Raw genomic sequence first — 10,771 nt, 5'->3', positions numbered from 1 at the left:
GTTTCTGTCAGGTAAATAGAGACTCAGTCTTGCCAAAAAAAAAAAAAAAAGATTCCAATAAATGGAAAGAGATACTATATTAATTGATTGGAAGACTCAATACTGTTAAAATGTCAGTTCTCTCCAAAGTAGTGTAAAGATTCAATGTAATCTCAGTAGGCTTTTTAATGTGTTAGAAATTAACAAGATAATTGTAAAACCTATATGGAAATGCAAAGGACCTAGACTTGTCAAAACAGTCTTTAAGAAGAATAAAGCTAGGAAATAAAGAGGAAAGTATGGAGTAAGGATATAACAGAAAGCCCAGAAATAGATCCTCACTTATGTGGTCAGCTGATTTTTGTCAAAGGGTCAAGGTAATTCAATCCAGGAAACAATAGTGTTTTCAACAAATGGTGCAGGAATAACTGGACAACCGCATGTATAAAAATGAACCTCAACCAGTACCTCACAGCATATACAAAACTTAAGATGGATCCTAGACATAAATATAAAAGCTAAAACTATAAAGCGCTAGAAAGAGAACATAAGAGAAAGCATTCATGAAGTGGGGGTAGGCAACTATTCAGACAGGACTCAGAAAGCAATAACCATGAAAGAAAAAATTTATAAATCAGATTTCTTCCAAATTAAGTATTTGTTTATTAGAAACACTATTAAGAAAATAAGCAATCCATGGCCTGGAAGAAGACAGTGACAAATGTATATCTAATAAAGGAGTTGTATCCAGAAGATATAAGGAACTCCACAATTCAATAATAAAGACAACCCACTTCTTCTTTTAACCTCATCAACATTTATTGAATTGTGAACCGTTGCAAATACTGCTGAAATCTCAGACTCACTCACTCCAATCCCTCTCTCAGTTTCCGCTTGAAAAGGAAGCCTAGAGAAGGCACCCCAAACACCAGAGGGTAGAAGGGAGACATGGGGGAATGCAGGGAGATGGGACATAGGGGGAAGAGGAAGGAAGGAGCAGGACCAGCCTGCATGGTTAGCCTCCTGGGAGACACACACACACACACACACACACACACACACACACACACACACACACACGCAAAGACCAGGGTTGTCCATCTACGCCCCACCCGGTGGCCGTGAGGACATCAGGGAAGGATCAGGCATCTATGAGACATTTCAGTCCTTCCTGTCATGAAGCGAAAGCCCACCTTTTAAAAGATGGACAGAAATCTTAAACCCACACTTCACAAAGGAAGATACATGAATGGTCAGCAAACACATGGAAAGATGCTCAACATAATTAGTCATCAGAGAAATGCAAATTCAAACCACAATGAACTAGGACTACACACCCATTAAAATGGCTAAAACTAAGAAGACTGACAACATCAAATGTTGGTGAGGCTGTAAGCAACTCCTGTGCAATGCTAGTAGAAATATAAAAGAGTATATCCACTTTGGGAAAAGGTTTAGCAGTTTCAGATAAAAATCAAACATACACTACGCTTTGACTTGGAAATTCCACTCCCAGAGAGAAATGAAACACATGTTCACAAAAAGGCTTGTACAAGAATGTTCATAGGAGCTTTATTCATAATAGCTCGAGAATGGAAACATCCCACATGTGCCTCAGTAGGAGAACGGATAGACAAATTGTGGTGTATTCATACAAAGAATGAAGTACTGATGCATCCAACAACATTGGATAAATCTCAGAAACACACGGAGCAAAGGAAGCCAGACACAAGAGGACGTGCTGTGTGATTCCATTTATGGAAATTCTAGAAGAGGCAAACTAAGGTGGGAAAAACAACAGCAACAAAGCAGTGGTTGCCTCTGAGGGTGGGGAGGAACTGGGAAGACATAGAGGCACTTTCTGGGGAGACGGAATGTTCTGAATCGAATGAGGAGTGTGGATTACAGGTGTGTATCCATTTGTCAAGTTGTACAGCTGAGATTTGTGCATGTCAGTGGATGTAATTTTTACCTCAAAAAAGCTGCAAAAACATAATAACTGAGTGAGGAGTAGGAAGACATAAAGGTGATGCAAGAATGTCAGGATAGGGCTTCCCTGGTGGTGCAGTGGTTGAGAGTCCGCCTGCCGATGCAGGGGACACGGGTTCGTGCCCCGGTCTGGGAAGATCCCACATGCCGCGGAGCGGCTGGGCCCGTGAGCCATGGCCGCTGAGCCTGCGCGTCCGGAGCCTGTGCTCCGCAACGGGAGAGGCCACAACAGTGAGAGGCCCGCGTACCGCAAAAAAAAAAAAAAAGAATGTCAGGATATTGGTAATTGTTAAATGTGTGTGATGGATACGTGGAGGTTCATTATACGGTTCTCTTTATATGTGTTTGAAATTTTCCATAATAAAAAGTTCTGAAAGTGTGTATGAAATTAAAAAGTGAATTGATGGATGGATCTTGGGTTGCTCTGGTTGCCATACTTTTCTGGGCAATGTTCAATTATCCATATTAATGGGGGAGGACAGTGGTTGAAGATTACAAGCTTTGGAACCATTTACTAGCTCCATGGCTTTGAGAAAACTTGATTTCTCCATAGTTCAGGTCTGTCATAGGGCTTTGTGAGGTTTAAATGAGACGAAATATGTGTAAAGTGCTTTGCTAAGTCCTTGCTCAATAAATGTTAGCTATTACGATTAGCGGAGGGAAGATGTGGCAGAGATCACTTTAAAAATTTATTTTTACCTGGCTTTGAAAAAATCCTTTTCTGTGTAATTTGAGTGTGACTGTTTCTGATATTTGAGGAATCGATATGATGGGATCCCACTGGGGAAGGTTTGGCTGAGAAGAAATTAGAAAAGCGCTCCTGCCCTTGCAGTGAACTTGGAAATTAACACCTAAACTTTATCTCCATGAGGTTGTCTTCAAATTCCTAACATGAAACGATGACGTAGACAATCCCAAAATCTTTTTTTCTTATTTGTTCGAATTTGAACTTTTTTTTTTCTTTTCTTTTGGTAGCACCTGTCTCTGGGATGTTTTGCTTGGGCCAGTATTTAAATTGGCCGTTTTGTAACTTCAGAACAGCTAGTGGTAGGGAGAGAAGGCTAAGATGTTGGGACCTAAAAATAGCAAAATAAATAATCCCCAGCTGGCTGATAAAAAACCAAGTATATAACCGTATTCACTCTCAGACCTGGAGAGCACTTGATTCAGCGTCTTTTGTTAGCAGCTTCTAACTCCAAGCCTTCACATTGTTATAGGAAATCTTTTCCTTTATAGCTGGAATTCGTAACCTCATTCATTCAGGGAAAACATTTTGAGCACCTTGTTCATCCCGGCCGTCAGGCGCTGGGGAGGCGAGGCCGAGCATGGCCCTTGGCTCTAAGGCTGGGACACACTCAGTAAATAAGGATGATCTCACAGGGACACAGGAAGGGTTGTCAGGGAAGGTGTCTCCGAGACTCATGGGTGCGCGTCCTGTCGGATGAGAAGGGCTCTGTTGGTCTCTTTTTCTTGCTTTACATACTGTTGGGTTTTGGTGTCATTTTTCTTTAAAGGACCTAAATGGAATTTGCCAGACAGAGCTGGCTTTGAAGACTGATTTGTGGTGACACTCTTTCCACGTCACATTAGTTTCTCTGAGTACCTTACATATTTCGTTGTAGAAAAGCAGATTTCAGCCCATCTGCTCAGGGTCAAAGTTCTCCACACACCCTCACGTGTAGCAGAGAGGTTCCCACGCTTGGGCTCTGGGCGCTGGCCTGTGATTCCCTCCTTCCCTCGGCCCCTGAGGATGCTCACACGCTCTGATCTGTTTCCGCCATCTCCCTCCTTATCCTGAAATGGAAGGAGCGTCTTTTCAAATGGAATTTGGCCTTCCCAGGAGTCTTCTCCAGGACATCTTGTTTTGGAAGCTTCAGTGTGCTATCCCCCTTTATCTTGCATTTTTATAAAACCTCTTTTGTTGTTGCTTTTTCATCTTTTTTCCTCCGCTTTTTAAAATTAGAGGCATTTATACTAATTAAGGTTATAGCTGTGGCTTTACGTGTGTGTATTATTTGCCACGTTTCTTCAGGATGATTTTGAAGGGCTTGTCTCCCTCACATTCTGGTTTCCCCAGCTGTACTTCTGAAATAATTGGCTAAATTTAGCTTCGTTTGAATAACTCAAACACATATCACATTACTCCACACGATTTCTCTGAGTATTTTAATCAGTTATTGTTTTTTTTAATCCCTCTTTTAGGTTTTCACAAATATTTATTGAGCACCTACCATTTCCTCATGTCAGGATCGGGATTTTCTCAGTAACCTGGACCTTTGCTTCTCACTCTCCAGCCTTCAGACACCCCCCAACACTCTCTCTCACACACACACACACACACACACACACACACACACACACACACACACACACACACACACACACACACACACACACACACACCCTCCGTGTCCTTCCGGGCCTCGCCGCTCCGGTGTTCCCGCGGTCAGGCAGTGCTCCTGGGCTGCTCTGGCCCGCGGCCTTCTCTGCCTCGTGAGCGCTTATCACCTCCATCACTGGCTTAGCAGTTAGTCATAAACAGCCATGTGACATGTACCAAACTTCTCCTGTACTGTCTTCCACGATTACTAGAGTCTTTTCATCTCTGGGTCCTACATCACTTAATATAGTCCTCTCTTCCTCCTGAGTGTTCAAAATTTTTGATTTTTTTAAAAAGATGAACAGCTCCTTGCCTTCTCCTTCTCCAACTTTAGCTGCCGGCACCTACTTTGGTTTTCAGATGACCAAGAAAAGTTTCTCCCTTTCTCCAAAGAATAGTCAACCAGGCAGCTTTACCTGCGTCACCGAGGAACTCATCTGAATTTATAGATGTGTTGGAACAAAATGAGCTGACTGGCCTCCAGTGATTTGTGACCTCTTACTTAGAGACAGAACTCAATTAGGTATTACACCACCAGCAACCCCCCTTTAAATAGTTGCCTAACAGATTGCAAAAGACTGTGCCCCGGGCTTTTATGGAGCACAGCTTCTTAGTGCAGTTTCTCAGAATATAAATCAAGGGCAAGGTTTATAATCAAATCTCATAGGTTTAAGAATCATTTTTGCTTAGAAATCAACATAATTTGATCTCAAACAGTTCTTGGGACTAGAGGAAATATTTTAAATTCATTTTGTCTGCCTAAAAAACAAAAATCAAAAGACAGAAACCCTCTAGAATTTCTACATTCCACAGATTTGTCTTAACCAGTGAAGATGAAAGGAAACATCTGTTCAGTTCCCCTCTTTAAAGATCTTCATAGGAGGAATTCTGGGCATGTGAGAGGAGTCAAGGTCACAGTATAGGCTTCCATCTACGGTACAGCCAGGTCTGGCTAGGGCGTTGCAAGGAACTCAGTTCTGGCTTCCTGCTAAGGATAAGTAGAAGGCATTTACTCTTCATTATGTGGCTGCTTTCAACAAAATTTATGAGAAAGCAAAAGGAAGTTTCTAAACTACTGCCATATGGCAAGTACTTGGAGCACTGAAATGAGACTAAAACCCAATCAGAAAGAAGTATAACCTATTTAGGACAAGACATCCAGGCCTCTTATGAAACTGAAGCATTTCCAGACCTTCTGTAAAGACATATAGGCTGATTATACAAAGTTATTTCTTGAGTATAACATTTAGAAATAAAAGTCAAACCTGAGTGACAAAGATGACCTCAAAACAGTCTATTTGCTGTCTGTTCTTTGCTCTTGTTAAGTAAGTTTCTTCCCTGTTAAAGCTACTTTTGAAGCTTCTTTTTGCCCATCTTCTGTACAGAACAACTGGTATCATCACCCCCTGGTACAAATGATGGCTTTTCAAAATATACCCTTGTAAGAACACTTGATGTGTATCTTGTTTAGTCCATGATTCTATGTGTCTTTTTCCATTCTCACTGAAGCCATGCTGAGCTAGTCTTACTAATCCATTATTTTTAACCTTCTGACAGTTTTACTTACTTGCATCACTCCTTATTCTGGTACTTTCTGTATGAACGGGGACATTTTTAAAACAAACAAATCAAAATAGATTCCAGCTATTTTCAAGATTGCCCTGCCCTGTAAGCAGTGGCTTTTATCTATCGTTCCTATCCTGTTGACTTTCTGTTCATATATTTATAAAGCACTTTCAAATCATGAAAGCCTAATTTCTTGAGAGTCAACATTTTGTTCAGAATTCCTCTCTTATAAAGTCAGCGTCTGTAGAAGACTGGATCTGAAGGACATACTTTAATACTAAGGTGGGCAGCAAGGGAAGGTGTCAAATAAGTTCCCTGACTCCTCTGCTATGACCTGGATGGTTTAATAAGATCTGAGTTGACATCCTCACGAAGGCTTATAAGTAACAATGCTGTGATTTGTATATTGACCAGAGCCTTGAGCTTTTTTTTAAAAATTTTATTTATTTAATTAATTTACTTTTGTCTGCGTTGGGTCTTCGTTGCTGCACGCGGACTTTCTCTAGTTGTGCTGAGCAGGGGCTACTCTTTGTTGCGGTGGTTTCTCTTGTTGCGGAGCACAGACTCTAGGTGTGCGGGCTCAGTAGTTGTGGCGCACAGGCTTAGTTGTCCCGCGGCATGTGGGATCTTCCCGGACCAGGGCTCAAACCCATGTCCTGTGCACTGGCAGGCGGATTCTTACCAACTGTGCCACCAGGGAAGCCCTGAGCCTTGAGCTTTAAGTTGATTTTCTGATTGAGCTGATAGATCTTTTCTTATCCAGTCCTTCATGTGACTAAGCCTGCCTGTTCACAGAATAGTGGTGCCGCCCGTGAGCATGAAACAGAGCAAAACCAACTGGACCGCAAGGGGAATGAACCCCTGACCCTGGGCTCATTAGCTCCATTCGTAAACCAGGGCAGCCCAACAGTCAGCCAATTAGTGATTCACTTGGCAGGATGGGCCAGACCCATGTGCTGATCCAGTCCAGATCCAGGAAAGTCTATCAGAAGAATAGAGTGGCAGCTGTCAAAAGCAAGACTCGCTTACTTCCGTTTTTAATGTTAAAAAAAATCTTGTACATTTTAAAACTTGAATCATACTATGTGTTCTGCAAGCTAGATTGTTGATTCATCATTAGGTTGAGATTCATCTATGTTGTTTTGTATTGGAATTTATTCACTATTTTGATTGCATTTTATGACTGTATTATATTTGGTCCGTTCTACCGTGATGGACATTTGATTTCCGTTTTTTTGCTATTATAAGTAGTTCTGCTGTGCATATTCACGTTTGTGTCTTCTGGATTGCACGTGCAAGAGTTTCTCCAGGTTCTATACATACCCAGGAGTGGAACTGCTGGCCTATAGGATACATCTTTAATTTTACCATTTGATATCAAAGTGTTTGTGCAGGGCTCTGTTCCAGTTTATATTCCCACCACCAAGTATTCCAGTGATTACACATCCTGGCCAATACTTGATATTGTCAGACTTTAAACATTTTTCCAATGTGGCATGTGTGAAGCTGTATTTTAGTTGTATTTAAAATTTGTTTCTTCCTCCATTTTCTAGAATCCTGGCAGAGTTGTACAGTTTTTTGTAGATTCACTGGCCATTCAGCCTTCCTCTTTTGTGAAGTACCCGTTCCAGTCTTCTGTCCATTTTTCTTTTGGCTTCATCAGTGAGCATGTGTACCAGATGGTAATGCTCTGTCAATTATGTGTTGCAAATCTCTCCCCCAGTTTGATTTGCCTTTTTACACTTTATAATATCTTTATAGTTCTCATTTGGACAGAACTGGTTTGTACTTTTTGTCTTATTAATACACAGGCTCTTTCCCCACTGTCATAAATGCTCTCTTACGTTATCTTTTAAAAGTTTTCTTCTTTCCCTATTTAAGTATTTAATCCATCTGGAGTTGACTTGGACTACTACATTCACAGATGAGGTTAGTGGTCTAAATTCCTTCCATAAAGATAAACACCAGCACCGTTTGGTGGGCAGTCCTTGTGTTTCATGCTGATCTGCAAGGCTGGCTTTTGGAAATCAAGTTTCCTTACGTGGGCGTGTTTGCTTCTGGGGTGTGTTTGGGATCTTCCATTATCCTATTTATCTCTGTGCCAACACCACACTTTCCGTCTAGTGTTAAACGACTTCTTGCTGTCTGGTAAGGCCTCACCTGTTGTTCTCTAGGAGCATCTTAGCTATTCTTGGCCCCTTGTGCTCCTGGAATAGAAGAAATGCTGTTTTCTAAATCTTCCTTCTAAGAGCTAACTGAATTTGCAGTTAGACAAGGAAGACAGAAACAAGGTTTAGATGTTCTGAACAGTAAATATCAGAGTAAATGTGTTTACTTGAATGTTACTTGGTCATAAAAATGAAGTTCATGAAATTTAGATTTGAGATGAGAATTTATGCTCAGAAGGTGTTTTTTAAAAAATTGTCCAATATCTACAAACCATATTAATACAGATATGTTAAACCTGTCTGGTTGGTCGTGCTGTTTTTATCACAAATTTAATTAACATTGAACTTGGACTACTTCCCTGAGCAGTAATATAGATAGTGCTTGGCCAATGAAGCCACATGAGACTATAACTAGAGCTCAGGAAATAGTGGTCTCAAATTATTTTAAGTGCTTATAATTTTTAGTAATATGCAGGCCCAGGCCCAGATATCAAAAGGGAAACTCAACTAGGGGTGTGTGTGTGTGTGTGTGTGTGTGTGTGTGTGTGTGTGTGTGAGCGTGCACGCGTGTGTGTGCACACTCTGGTAACTGTTCAGTAAGGGAATAAATAGAGAATTTTAATGTACACATTCAGCCTGGGAAACTTTGTATTGTTTATTAAATAAAGCAGAGAAAGCAAGAGAGGAGTCAGCACAGCGGGAAATAAGGTCACCAGATAAGGCTTCTTTGCTACCCTGTTTCCTGTTCTGGATGGCTCCGCCGTCCACTCGGAGTTTCATTCCTCTTACCCAGATTGACAATTTCCCATTTCCTGTCACTCTCTCTGTCACCTCCCCCATTCTTGAGCTGCCAAACCAAAGCAGTTCACACAGATGAAGACACAGTTAATTTGTTGAAGAGCTTTCAGTAAACACCTTCTTCCTGCATAGTACTGTGTAGAGATGACAGGAGCTTTATCAGCAGAATGAGAACTGGATCAACTTCGTACTGTACATGTCTATTAGGTCTACACCCAGATAGCAAGTCAGCTCACCTCTGCCTTTCTTTGCAACTGTATAGCTGCAAAAAGAGGGAGTGGCTACAGTAGCCACAAAAATGTTTTGGGAGGGGGTGGCAGGATTTTTTGGAATCAGTGTCTGCATTTTTAGAGTAAAGCAGAGCATAGACGGCAGCTGTGCAGGGTCACGTGTGGAGGAGAGGCATTCAGGAAGTATCAGTGATGATACTCTGTCACAAAGGGATGGATTTCAGAAAGCCCTGTTCTTATTTTCTGAATTATCAAAGTGGTGAAGACATTACCATGTTTTGATTGATGGTCTAAGAACAGCAGCAGCCCTTGTCAAACTTAATTATAGGGGGTAGAAAGAATTATGAAAGGTATAGGATAAGGACGCATTCCAGAGAATCAAAAAAGTTTTGAGTTTAAAACAACCTAACATTTTACTAAGAAACTACTACATTCAGTGTAGGTAGAGTTAACTCTGTGTGGTTTTTCCTACATAAATTAAGGGTCAGGAATCTAGGTTGGTCTGATCCCACTACATCACTGATAACTAAAGCACCTTAAGACTTTTAACATTAAAAAACAACTATGGAATACAAAATGAAATATGCACTATCTGCTACAGTGTTGCCTTTTGTCCTGTGTAAGAGCAAGTCAAGAACTGCCAAGTGGCTTTCCTTCTACAAAGTTCACGTCTCTGGGGTTATAGATGTGTTAATTAGCTAGGTGGTGGGAATCCTTTCATAGTGTGTACCTACAGCAAATCACAATGTACACTTTAAATATCTTACAGTTTTGTCAATTATACCTCAGTAATACCGTGGAAAAATAAGTTCACGTCTCTAGGTACCTGACTTGAAGTTCAAGGTTTTGTAAAAAATAATTTGTACAAAGTGAAGATTACTGACTTAACTACATCAGGGGCTTCCAGCTGGTCTCTAACCTCCTGACTGAAGAGTCAGAAGGGAGCTTAGTCTCCCATCCCCGGAGCCTTCACGTCCACTTAAAGCTGAGTCACTGAGCAGAAACCAGAAACTATGTTGCTACAGGCCCTGCCAGTGTTCTTTTCATGGACTGGTATCATCTCTGTAGAGAGATCACCACCAATAGGGTTCCCCAGGATTCATGAAGGCTTTGTTTTTAATACCACTGGACAGGGAGATGGAAACCAGGGTTCCACTTCTAGCTCTGCCTTGGCACTTGTCAGTTATAGCTGTGTGACTTCAAACAGGTCACTTGGTCTCTCTGAGCTTCACCTATAAAATGAGGTTGAATTGCACGAATCTTTAGATAACGTATGTGAAAGCACTTAGCATGCCTCTTAGTGCACAGTTGGTGTGCCAAAAATGTTTGTTTCCTCCGTACTAAACTATGCTGAGGCTGCAAAATTCTAAGATGTAATAATTCCTTGATTTCCAAGATGGCCATCACTATATTCAATAAACAAATGTATGTTAACTGATCCTAGGTAAAAACCATGAGGCTCAGATCCAGTCCTCAAGGAAGTAATCATTTATTAGGGGCAATAGGATATACTCAATAAAGATGATTGCTCTTAAGTTCCAAAAAGGACCAAATTCAACGGCAGTTCAGAGTTAACAGAAAATTTTTGGCTACAAGGAAACTTGGAAGTATTCATGGAAGAAAGAACACTTGAGCTCTTTCTAAAATGCTACAGAATGCTG

The sequence above is a fragment of the Tursiops truncatus genome, chromosome 2 (genome assembly GCF_011762595.2).
Source record: "Tursiops truncatus isolate mTurTru1 chromosome 2, mTurTru1.mat.Y, whole genome shotgun sequence".
In the NCBI taxonomy this organism is placed as follows: domain Eukaryota; kingdom Metazoa; phylum Chordata; class Mammalia; order Artiodactyla; family Delphinidae; genus Tursiops; species Tursiops truncatus.
This window is presented reverse-complemented; position numbering follows the sequence as displayed.